Source organism: Manacus vitellinus, unplaced genomic scaffold, assembly GCF_001715985.3.
Source record: "Manacus vitellinus isolate BGI_N305 unplaced genomic scaffold, ASM171598v3 scaffold_1_pilon, whole genome shotgun sequence".
Lineage (NCBI taxonomy): Eukaryota > Metazoa > Chordata > Aves > Passeriformes > Pipridae > Manacus > Manacus vitellinus.
The window spans coordinates 11,916,534-11,930,153 of record NW_021939396.1 but is presented as its reverse complement, the minus strand read 5'-3'; positions in this window follow the sequence as shown (position 1 = coordinate 11,930,153).

Below are 13,620 nucleotides of genomic sequence, written 5' to 3'. Positions count from 1 at the left end.
ATTGCCTGCAGCCCATGCTGTGCTATACCTCTGGTCATACCATTGCAGCTGGGGTCTGTTCTACTCTGACTTTATTACTTCTCGTAAAGTTGTGGCATTTTTAAGAAGTGTGTCTCTAGGGGAATTTACACCCTAGAAACTCCTGACAAATGTAACTAGCAAACGGTTTTCTGAATTCCCCAAAATAGTCCTCACCTGGCCTTCCATCAGTGGGAAGTAGCACAACTGGAAGATCAGCTGATGCTTCATCACTGTGCCAGAAACAGCTCTGAGGGCCACCTGGGAGGAATGAGTGACCTCCCACGTGCTACCCACCTCTGCTTTGGGAACGGCTGCTATCGGCAGGAATAACAAATTTGGAGTCCAGTGTGGAGTGCAGCTAACACACTGCCCAACTGTGGCAGAGCTTTTATAAAAGGCTGCACCTTTATCGTGATTCCTGAAAGTGCAGGCATGCTGCTAAGCTTTCATTTCAGGCTCTAGAACCTGCTGGGGGTTCCTGTTTGACATGGACTGTTAGGAAAGTCCCTTCCTAGACCTCACCAGAGTAGGAGCAGAGATCTGTGACATTGTTTCTTCACAACACCAGCTGCCGGGATATGCTTTCTTTGTCCTCTGCAGCAACAGTGTGACAGTATGAATCTGTCTATGGCCTTCCCTTTAGTTTGTGACTGGTTCATTTGGATTATTGCAGATGTTTCAAATTCATCCTGTACTTTGAGATTTTTTTTCCCCTCATTTGGAAAGTTATACAAGCTTCTTTTTGCAGTTTTGCTTCATTTGGTAACACCAGAAAAACTGACAAAACAGGAGGGGAAAAAAAGCTTTGCCCATAGTTTCACAATTTCTTCATAAAAATATAGACATTAATTTCCCATGTGATTTTCAGTCTAGCCATACCAGGCTCAGTGCAACCCCTTGATTTGGCAAACCTAAGCCAAAATTGCAAGTCTATGCCAAAGCATGAAGGGCAAATTTCAGTGGGGGAACTTGAGTCAATACTGCTAATCCCACCTATAGAGAACTTTTATAGACATGGCTGGAAAGGGAACTAAATTTTGTTAGAGCTGTTTCACCACTGGTGTTGTGGGGAAACACTGGTGATAAGTTTATATATATCCTACTGGAGTTACTGCAGAAACCAATGGTGTTTTTAACTGTGTTGGTGCAGGAAGAAAAAAAATGAATGAACATACTGGTGTATATTTTGTCTCAAAAATATGCTGGAAATTCAAAAGTACTATAGTATAATATATATTTCTGTTTTTTCTACGGGGTCATGCCAACATATGTTAATATTGCTAAGCATTTCTCAGATGGCCTTAATGCATATCACACAGCTTAAATTTGGCAAAGAAATAGGAACAGGGAGAAGTAAACCTCAGTCAGTTTGTAATATTGTCCATGGTGGAAAGAGAATTTCTAGAGCATGTAAGGGATTTCGGTACAACGATTCATTGGAAGTCAGTCATAATAACCCCCTGTTCCCCATTTATCACAGGATTACAAGGAGAGACCTAGAAACTTTTATTGTTGGTATTTCAAAAGATTCATGTGCCTTTACAGTAACATGGTAGGGAAACAAAGCACAGTTTTAGCAAAGATAATTGCCTTCATGAGGTGCCAGGTATTAGCGAAGAGGGTAGTGGCAGCTGTCCTGTGTGGCTTGTTTAGCTCTCATACTTAGCGCTGTGGCTGCACCAGGCCAAATGTGTTTTGCACTTTCCTGATCCTGCAGCCCCAGCAGCCCTATGTGTCACTGGTATTTGGATAGGAAGCCAGCTGGAAACACCAGGCACAAAACTGTCTAATGAACAATGTCTTGTTCAGAACATGCCTAATCTCAAAGAAACAGAAAAAGCACCATATGCGTTTGTTTCTGACACTGGAACTCGGCTAAAATGTGGGAAAATGAGAAGGACTTAGTCTGAGCCCAAGAGAAAATTTAGGCATTGTGCAGAAATACAAAGTAATACAAAATAAAAAGATGATCCCTAAGCAGAGTGTTCTTTGCCTTTGTAGGCAGTGTACAGATAACAATGGGAGTTGATAGGTAAGTACCTCACAGAGACTGAAGGAAAACAAGAAATAATGAATTGACTGCAGTGAAATTCTCTGTTGCAACCCCACTGCTGCAGGATCACTGCTGTGATCAGGCTTGCAGCTGTAAAAAAAAATGGCACAGAAGTCCAAAAGCTGAGTTTGTGACAAATAATTAGCATCTTACCAAAGGGCCATGTAAGATGCAAAATGTACTTACCATTTTTTAGAATAACTTTGTGACTAAGAATGTTGTAAAAGTGCATAGGAAATTTATGTGCCTCTCAAGGATATGTTTGACAGTAGTGGTTTTAGACTTGATGCTGCAATTTTTCAACTCCACGTGTGCAGCAAATTGATTTTTAATATGATAGAGTCACCAGAACCATCAACACATTTACACCACATGACTTTTCCCCAGATGATAATGTGGGGTTTATGGTGGATTTTGGCTGAACTCAAAGCAAAAAAGAAGACAAAGTTTGGAAAACAAATGAAAAAGAGTCCAACATAATGAAAACACATCTGCATCCAAGTTTGGACGTTGAGTATGGGGAGGATAAAAAAGTCACATATATCTTGACAGCAAATTTGAGAGTTGGGTTCCAGGGGCCTAGGCATGACTTCTGGTTGAAGAAACCTTAAGCATTAAGATCTGTGTAGGAGTGGCCAAACATGCTTTCATCTTTTTTTTTCTGCTGATGTTTTTTGGCGTAACTAACATCTCCCTGAATTGTATCTGTTCTGCTTTCACAGCAGAATTGTCCAGTGCCAACTAAGCGCCTATGCTGCTGTCAGAGCTGGAAAAATTAATTGTCTGAAGAAGTCTCAGTAGACTCAGTTGGTGAATAGATATCTTAACTGACCAACAGACAGGAGACAGGTTGTCTATCTGTCCCCTGGATTATGAATTAGGTGTCTCAATGAGACTGTCGTTCATAGGTCCGCTGCCTTTCCTGCACTTTGAGGTCTAAATCGTGGGATTGGATATAGATGAATGACTTGCTGTTTTAAAATGCTGGGTTGTGCCTGACACTGATATGCTGACCTAGTAGTGTACACCCCAGAGGAGGAAGACTTGTCTTCTATTCTTTGTTCAACCTTAAGAAATTTTTTCTATAATGAATAGCCAGAGTAAGTCTTTCCCTGTGTGGACATTAATACCAGTACCTCCTTTTAAGAAATCTGCTAAAATACGCTGAGATTTGACCTGTAATGAGATATAAATTCATCCTATTGAATTAGTGCATGCTCAGATCTACGTTTTTATTGAGAAACTCCAGATGGCAGGATGGAGATTTTGCAATGTTTCTACTAAATTTGGTTAAGACTGCTCTGGTGGTAATATTAAATGTCTGTCATGTCTGATGATGCTGGTACTGTCAATGAGAAGGCAGTTTGTGAGATAATCTTAGTTTAGTTCATTCCTACATTATAATTCCTAAATTATACTGACACACCATAGTGACAGACACCTTAGAAACTCCCATGAAAAATTCTTTTCATAGTTAAAACTTTGAGAAAAAAAGAAATTTATTTTTCTGTCCTGCAGACAACAGAATTTTGTTGACACTGTGTATTAAAATTGCCCAAATAACTGTAAAGTTGTATTACTACAAATCATAAATTCTATTCAAAGGTATCCTGTTGCCTGTTCAAAGCAGTGAAACAGAAATGTGACTGTGAACGTCAACTAAATCAGCTTATGACACATATTATTGTCTAGGCAAGTGAGTCGAGCAGCTGTGATACTGTGAATTCATAGATCCTGCCTCAGGCAGAGGGGAAATGTTGACACACCTGGATAGTCACATTTTATGAAGGAGTCAAACCTGCAGTTTCATGCTCAGTTAGAAAGTGGCATTTCTCATCTCAAAACTATTTGATTCTTCAAGAGATTAGGACCTGGGCTAGAGCTACATTACCTCTGAGATTTAGTATGTGCTTCTTTATATTCAATATTCTTGAAGAAGGCAGGCTGATGGGAGTTCAAAGTTATTTTTTGACTTTTGTATCGACAGAAGCAAATATACGAAAGTAAGCAATAAGATTGTTATTATCGAGTGCCAACATTTTTGAAACCTAAACTCTCTAAATAGCTCAATCTCTGTCTCTGGCAGCTATCAATAGAGAAAATGTAATTGCATTTTGTCATACAGTTAAGATATGATTACTAACCGACAGTTTGTCCAGTCTTTGGCTCAGCTTTCTGCAGATGAAAAGTCATAAATTGGCTTTGTGCAGGGTCAGGTGTGGTCTGCAGGAGGTATGTACTCAGGTGCCATGTCATGAAGTGCAGGTGATCTGCCCAGTAATACTTTATACCCTGGCACACAGCCAGAGCAGAAAAGGACCACAAGGGAACACCTTCAAGAGACTTCCAGATGGTTCTATACAGGCAGCTTGGGCCCAGCTTGATTTATTTGCTTTGGCCAAGTGTAGATATAGCACTCAATTGAACTAGAATGCCAGTCAAAAGCCTGGAGTTCTGGGGAGCACAGTATAGAAACAAACATAACTCTGCAATATGATTCTTAGTGCATGTTTTTGTGACTACTGTACTCTTGGTTCTTCCATGACTTGGGCATCATGGATCCATTTACGTATAGCACAGAAACATAGACACAAATATGGAAACATGTCAAACACATAAAGAAATATCTTCTTATTTCCTTCTCCTGGTGATGTATTAAGCATTTTCTGGCATTGTTTCTATGTATCAAATTCAAGGTTGTCATAATTTTTCTTTTTCTTTCTATCACATTTGTTCTTCTGTATTTCATCACATGGTTTTATTTATGTTTTGCTAAAAATATCCAGAAACTCCAAGGTGCTGTAAAGTTATAAGAAATAACTAAGACTTTTCAACTTCAGAAATAAACTCTTGATACATTGTGCCTGAAATTCAAAATTGCCTGTGTCACGGTAGGTGGGGAAATATGAGCCCACAACCGGGCAGTTGCACGAGCTGTGAAATAGCCAGTTGACACTGACATTGGAGAGGCACTATGGAGACCCTCTGACAGACACACAGATATGGACACTGCTCTTCACTGTCCCCTGAGAGCCTATTATAAGTAGAAAAATGCTATTTTCGTTTCTCTGAATTTGCAATGAATAGAAGTAGTTAACATGTACCAGAAAACCTGATAAATTCTCAGATCATGCTTGGTCAGAACAGGATTTTGGCAGTATTCCTTCATGGTGTCCACTGTTCTTTATCCTTTGTATCTAACACCAAGCAAAGAGCCATTAGAAATGAAGTGCTGCCTGGAAAACAGATTTCACTGCAATGAAGCAGGATTAAAGAAACTGCTGGGAGATTTACCCAGGGATAGGAAGGCTTCAGTGATGATTGAACATGTCCTTTACCAGTTCAGAGTGACATCAGCTCTGGTGGGATTTTGCTGGTCCTAGAGGGAAAGTACTGGGTCTCATGAAATACTTTTCCACAAAGTATTTCTTCAGTTAACCAATGGGCTCAAAAGTAGATTTGAAAGCTATTTTCTCTTTCTGTGACATGTGATATGACATATTTTTCATGAAATTAAATTAATGAACCAAATGTCCAACACTTGGGAACAACCTGTCCCCAAGAATCAGCTCAGTTAGAGCAAACACCATTGCAAAATTACTGGGGGGATCACTCTAGAGAAGTGTATTCGGTGTGACTGGTAAAATATTTCATGTTACTTCTCATTGCAACTCTATAGCCCTTAGAATGGTTTCAATTATACATAATGAGTCAAGGCTTGTCTTTGGGGAGAACGAAGCTGACTTCAGACTCCTGAACTTAACAAGGATGAGAGACTGGGCCCAGCCCCTCCTGCCAGGGAGACATGAGGGTCTAATAGCTGTTGCTGTTCTGCTGCTGTTGGGTGGATGACAGAAATGACTGCAGTGCCTCTGGAGTATCACCTGCCTATGCCTGCAAAAACAACCTCCATCCCATACAACCCCTCTCTCACTGGCTGGTGGTAGCAAGCTTGGCTTAGTGGACCTACTGTTGCACTTGTCTGGCCAAATCTAAAGATTAATGGGTCTAGGTGTATGTAGAATGAGTATTCATGAGAAAGCTAGTGGGAAAATCAAAACTCTGAATTTAAAGATAATTAGCAGTCTACCTACTCTCCAAGAGGACACTTGGACCAAGAAGCTTGTGTGGGAAATGGATTAAAATACCCATGTATTGGTAATGCCTTACCTGTCTACTGAGTGTGGTGCTCAGTGTGCAATATATTGGTAATGCCTTACCTGTCTACTGAGTGTGGTGCTCAGTGCGCAGAGTTGGGTTGTACCGTACAGAAAACTAGAAAGTCCAGTGAGCAGACACAAATGAATGAATGGGGTCACAACCACACACTGAGATTAATGTATTTCCTTGCAGCAATATGTTATGATACCATTATTGTTCATAGGTGGTTAGGACTGTGGCTTCCAGATGACCAAACTTCTCATTCTCATCTGAATGAGATCTGGCAGAACTTTGAGGAAAGAGATTTGCTTGCTGCTCTCCAACCTGTGAAGTACGAAATGTCCTTCTTGACCACTGAAAGCAACAGCTCCTCTGCTATTAAAGACTGACTCTGAAATCACTGGCAAGTTCTTGAGAACATGAGTTTTTATTGTATGTTCTCAGAGAGAAGAAAATGATTTGACTATTCAGAACCAATCAGGAGTTCTGGAAAATATTGTAGTCCAATATAATGGCTTTATCAAACTTACATGCATACTATCTCATAGACTATATAAAGTTTAAAAGTGTCCTGTCACTTATAAAGTCTTGAAAAACAAGATTGTTCCATTTACAGGCCCGTTAAGAATTACAAGTCAATATGGCCAATGCACTAATTCACTGTGAGGCTTTGCTACCATAATCCATCATTATCAGGCAGAGAAGTGGAAAGCCAGTATGACATTTAATGGCTCATAGAGACATGAAATCTGGAAACCACTGCAACTTCTTACAAGCCAAGTAGAATAAAACATTAATCAAAAGGTCATAAAGTGCAAATGATAAATGGTTATGCAAGAAAGCCAACCACATGCATCACTGCGATATCCTTCACACTTCTATTCTTCTAGCAAAGAAAACCCCAAACTGACAATTAATGCAGATAGCAAAACTGCTATTAGGACTGTTACTATGGAACAGATCTAAAGTCCTGGGAAGAGGAATGAGAAATGAGCAGTACCTGGTACCTTTATTTTTCTTTGTTGATTGATAAAAAACAGCAACAAGAATGGTCCACTAAGATTTGTGCAAGAACTATTGGGAATGGGGAGCTCTAAAATCAGAGGAAAAAGAGCACTTCAGAAAAATTCATCTTGGCTTTGGGAAGGGTTGGAAGTGTGCTGAAGTAGAAGGCAAGAAGCTCTGGTACTAGGTTGACCCTCTTTTTCCTGTAGGATAAATATATTGCTTGTGCCCACAAAGAACTGTCCCTCACTGTCTGCTGGACTAACCCATGGCACATGGTCTAGCAATAAAGTAATATCCATGAAGACCAAATGTATTTGGTAAGCCAGCAGTCAACCTGTGCATGGTAGAAGAAAGGTCAGGCCTGGAAAATTTATCAGAACTCAAGCCTGATGATCCAGTTCTCTTCTAGACTCATTAACTGCTATATCTCTTTGCCAGGAGTTACACTGGCCTTGTACTTTCTCATTTTCTGCCACATGATGATGTCAAGCTCATGGAAAAAAAATGGAAAAGGTAGAGTTACAGTACAATTACCCTGCTTGTATGGCCTCAGCTTTGCCACTCTCAGAATCAGTATTTTGGGTTTTTCTCACAGTAAATTATATGTAAACCTACTAGTATCTCTGTGCACCAAAGATACATCTACCTTACTCTTGGTATGAAAAAGAGGTCAAGTGCATTGAAAGGGGATACTGGAAAGCTGCAAGAATTGTATGGGGATAATGGATCAAAGGAACTTACTGTTATTCATAGGAGGAGTCCTTGCTTCTTGTTTTACATGACAGAGGCTGAAAGGGAAGCTAGTCTTTTTGGTAGAACGAGCAACAAAGGGGGGAAGGGCTAGGACTAGGTACTGTTCCCTATTTCTTTCTCTTTCCAAGTCCTCTTCTTTCAGGAGGGCTTTGAGGGAGATTGACGGGGGAAGAAGAGCTAAGGCATACTGAGGAGAGGTTTCTTGGTGCTTGCTCATTCCAGCCACTGTGCCTGAAGGATAGTCTTTTCTGAGGTTTGTTCTCTCCCTTCCAAGATGCCCCCATCTGTCTTATCTCTAGAAATACTTCAAGGCCACAGTTTGCAGTACCAACAAGCTGAATGCATGCTGTAGACTCCCAGGTATTCTTCTCTGCAAATCTCCACCTCTATACCTGAATAGGGTTGTGATTTGTTGTTTTCAGGAACTTGACTCCCATTCAGACTCATGGTGTAGTTGAATAACACCCCAGAGACAAAGCTGACTTTAAAAGTTCCTGCCCACTGGCTACACAATCCTTTACACTCTTTCTCTCCCTGTTCCAATTAGCTGCCCACTCAGCTATGCTGGTGTTGATGTTCCTGAGTTCATAAACATGGACATAATCATTGTTAACATAACCTCTCATTTCAAAAGCAATAAATGGAACTTGTGGAGTGTCCCTCCTCAGAGAGTCTCAAAAGCCATCTGGACATGGTCCTGTGCAACCTGTTTTAGACAGCACGGCCTGAACAAGGGGTTAGACTTGATGAACTCCAAGAAGTCCCTTCCAACCTCAACCATTCTGTGATTCTGTGATCCTGTATAATTAAGCTAAATCCCAGTTATGTGTTCACTAATGTCAGAAAGGCAGCAGAATCAGTTGGACCAAAAGCTTCTTAGGAGGACCGTGTGTCTCATCTGTGTTCCCCAGCATAGCCTGGCTATGCTGAAGCCTGGTTTTGCATATAAGGCTGGAAGAAATGTTTTTTCAGGAGTCTGGGTCACAACCAGGCAGCAGGATCTGGCCAAAGTCTCTTGCTTGGATGTACCACCTTAGGTGTATCCACAAGAAGAATTTTCAAGGATGCTGATACAGGCAGAGTAGGAATTGCACTGTCAATACATGGATATCCTTTTCAGGGGCTGCAACACACCACCCTGAGACCAATCTGCACACAAACTACCTTGATTCTGCCACATCAGTGTGTGTCAAGAGGTAGTAGAAAACTGTCTTATGCAACCAACACATTTGTGGCTTTTTAAGTATTTTTTTGAGAGTGGCAGTGAGTGCCAAAATCAAAGCACAGTGTGTGACTAAACTGGAGAGATTTGAACCGCAAGTAGGAAACTGAGATCCCATTCGTTGAGGATGATGTATCTTGGAAACTCATTGAAAAAAATTGTAACAAATCAAGGCCATGAAGCCTGATTGGAACTTTGATGAGGGACAGAACTTTTCAAAGCAGTCTGGAAGTGCACATGAATTTGAAAGCACTTGGAAAAATAAGCTGTTACTTAATAAATTATTCCCACAATAGTATTCTGAACTCATTGCAAACAGTTTCATCCACAATCCAGATTCACTCAGGTCTGGTAAGTTGTATGAATACCACTGCATTAGTCTTAATGTGTTTTTATCTAATCATTGGCTTTAGGGAGTATAAATAAACATCATAATCAACCTAAACCTCAAAGAAAGATGCACTAACTTTCTGTGTGCAGCTGTTCCTGCGACTGCATTTTTGTGCTTTTGTTTCGGGACTGACAGCAAAAGCTGAGATTTATCACACTTTGATTTAGATACTTAGCCAAGTAACTTAATGCAGAGAGAGGATTCCAAGGCTACAGCCCTAGTGAAGGCAAGATGGTGTCACTGGAGGATGACTGAACACACTGGTGCATCTTGGGCAGAAATCAGTACATAGGTAGGCCGACTTGCCTCTCTGTCTCCCTTGCCTACAATGATAGATTGAATTTTGAGGGTCCTTAAAGTGCAGCAACTTGATTCTGTCTAAACCCTGGTGGGAGGGATCTGGGTGCAAATCCTTGACATTCACAACTGACCAGCAAGGACTTTGCATTCATTGTCCCCTTGTCTTTGCCTGTTCATTTTTTTCCAAAGTAAATCTCTAGAAATGCTGCAGTAATTGCCACATGCACCTGTGTAACTTCTCACTGTTGCTCCTTGGTTGTCTCCAGACCCAACATTAATATTACTCTCATGATATGCAGTAATGCTGGCATGAGACAAGGTAATTCAGAGAGGGTATGGCCCTAGTGTTTCCTTCCACAGATCCATAAGTGATCCTAAAACTCATTTTTCTTTTCTTTGTACACACAGCGTTATGTTCCCCCTGATATCAAATACACTGTACTTTCAAATCAATTTGAAATGATAAAACATGGAACCAGGAGAACTCCTCCTGTGTAGTATATAACTGTATTTCAGATAATTCTAACTTCTTTCATATGTTATTAAACACACAGAGGAATGAGTAGCAAATTTACAGTTTCTCCAGGAGATGTCTCTCTCTTCCTAAAATATGCCAAAGCTATTTGCGCTTCAAGGGGTCTATCTTGCATCACAGATGTTGGCTCCCCCACCCTGCAGCGATGACCTCGCAGAGAGCAATGCGCAGTCTGACCGCTACATATGCTCTGCTCCTTTGTGGGGTTTGGCTGCTGTTTCCAGTGCAAACGCCTCATTTTTAGGTCAATGTTTTTAATAACCATGGGAGCTGAACAAACATTTGTGCTGCAGTCTTGTTTTTTCTCATGCACTTCAAACTTATGCAGCAGGCTAACTTGTTTCATTTCTAGAACCAAGTAATTTATTGTACAGTTCTGTCGCTGTGACCGAAGAACACACAGGGATATCAATGGATTTTAGGGACACTGGATTTTAGCTCACTGGGGCTGGAATATGTGTTGTCGTTCTGCTAACAACCTAAAGAATATAGTCCAAACAGTAAGTATTTCAATATTCTCATTGAAATACCTCACAGAGGAATTTAATCCACATACATTTATTTTTAAATATTTTCAGTTCTACTGCAAGGAATATGCAGATTAGCAGATAATCCTATGACAGTCAATAAATAATAGTTTTGCAAATGACACAATAAAATAATTAATGCTTTCGGAAGTTGCTTTGTTTTTAGCAATACACAGGGTAGTCAAAACACTTGCAGTCCTATGTTTTTTGGATCTACTGGTTTTATTCTCATCATTGTAGTGGCTTTACACTGTACTTCATGAAATTAGATAAACCAAACTGCTTTTGTGAGGAGACAGACACAGAAATCTCTTTTATATAGGCAGAAAAAGTTGACAGCCTGGTCAGTCCAGTGATTTTACCATGTATTTTTTCATGAATTTCATCGACTTACTGATGAGCTTCACTGGGAATTACAAGAATTATGACAGCAATTTTTTTCTCATGGGATAAATAATGAAATATATATGAAATTTTAGTCTCGTGAATAGGTCATGGGACCTCCAGATGTTTTAGAGGACAAATAATTGGATTTGTATGAGCATTTACTGACTACTCTCATTGGAGAATGAAGTACTGGCCTATGTGGTGGTACCAGGCGAATCTGTGTACTTGGGAATTGGCTGTCTGGCCAGCTTTGTGAAGATCAAGAGGGAGGCAGGACAGGAGGATGCATTAGTGGAGTTACTGTGCTTCTGGAAAGAAACAAACAGCTGAGCATACACATTTTCCCCAAAACTGCTCAAGAAAAGAAAAGGGGCAGCAAGATGTCCCCAGCAAAAAAAAGTGGGGATAAAGAAACAAGGTTGAGACTTTGCCAAAAAAATCAGGCCATTCACACTCCAGTATAGATTCAGTTTTGAGGGACTTCCAGGTTTGATTTGAAGTCTCCAGGGACAGGAGCTGTCCTGTGGCAAGTCTGAAAACAATACTTCAGCTGGCAAGAGTGGCAGGCCTCAGGGGTGAAAAAAGAGAAGTTTCATCTAGGCTTCCTACACTCAAGGCATCAAGACCAAATGCTGTTCATTTGTGTTGTTCTTCATTACATGACTCCCCTCAGGGACTGAGAAGCTCCTTAAAGACTCATAACTGAGCTAAACAACTGAAAAAGGAGCTGCTTGTAACTTTCAGAGACTGAGAAAAAGATACCGTTTTCTTACACTTTTAGGGACCTCTTTTTTACTTTAACAGCACAAAACTACTATTTTGTCTTTAAAACCACACCAAGCAGTAAAGGTATTACACGGTAATTATGGAGACCTGTTGAATAGCACGTTTCTTGGACACCGAGAATAAGAGCAGAGTGTCCTGTGTGCTGTGGAAATGTTCCTATTACTCAGCTGGCTGGCATGGAAGCTCTTATTGTTGGTGTTTTTGTTTTTGTGTTCTGCTTTGCAGCTGCGCTGCCTCCAGGAAGACATGCGGGTGCTTCTGCTGACTCAGTCCTAGCCAGAGTCCCCTGAATGCACTGGTTCCACCTGATTCTTGGAGAGCCTGGAAGTCATTTTCAGCTGAGTATATTTTATTTTGAAGTCTAGTCAAATGGTGCAGCCAGATAGAGCAGTTGATTGTCCTGGAGAAAACAAAATCTCGAAATGGAACTTTAAATTAAAAAAAAACAGTGAGAGTAAACTAGGAAAGGAGGGGGAAGAGCTACTTTGTAACATCCCTAGAAAAGCAAAAACTTTATCTCAAACGCCAGAGTGATGTGAGCAGCTGGAAGGACTGGATTAAAGACTTGAACTTTTGGGTGGAGTTTTGGGAGTCAAAGAAGTATTTCTGCATGCCACTCCCCCTGTCAGCAGCCAGCCTGAACCCACCTGCCTTTCTACTGGGAGTGCCTGGAAAACTTCACATTATCCTTTTCCAAACTGTATTCCTGCTCTTCTGACATCACATTCAAGCCACAATCTTGAAGCTTCTGCCATTAATATGTTGAGCGACTTCTTGCATTTGATGGCCAGGAGGGCCCACAAGGACCAGCGAGGACAGTAGGGTTCAAGTCCATTTTGAATGAATTCTCCTTTGAATTCTTGCCTGTCCTTCACAAAATAACTAGATTTAAAAAAGTTACTCGTGGGATGGATTCACCAGTAACCAGTCGTACCAGGTGTTAGTTATCCTTGCTGTTAAAATATGTACATTCTATCCTGATAATTTGGCTGTAAGTAGTTTCCAACCAGCCACAAGTAGATATTTTCATTTTTACTTCAGAACTGAAGAAAAAAATCAACTTAAGTGGTGGCCACATTTTCACACCTACATGTCAGCTTCTCTGCTTGGACATCAGCACCTTTATTCAGCCTCCTTCAGGTAGAGAGCTCACTAGAGATGAGGATGGACCTGCATCCTGAGGTGTGCTGTGACACCTTAGGCAATGTCACACATAAATACTCCAAACAAGTCTGAATTACCTACCAGGCTATTTATAAGGAGCAATATTATTCTACTAACACAGTATTGCCTTCACCTAAGCCACCTGCCTATAGAGTTTTCCCCAGATAAGCTGAGCTTAGAGCCCACTGGCCCACTAGCTGGGTCATCAGGCTGAGCTGGGCAGGGAGCAGCATGAAGGGGTACCTGGGGTGATGCTTACAGTGCTGCACACAAGACAGTGTGCAGAGAGTGAGTGTTGTCGTGGAGCTTGCC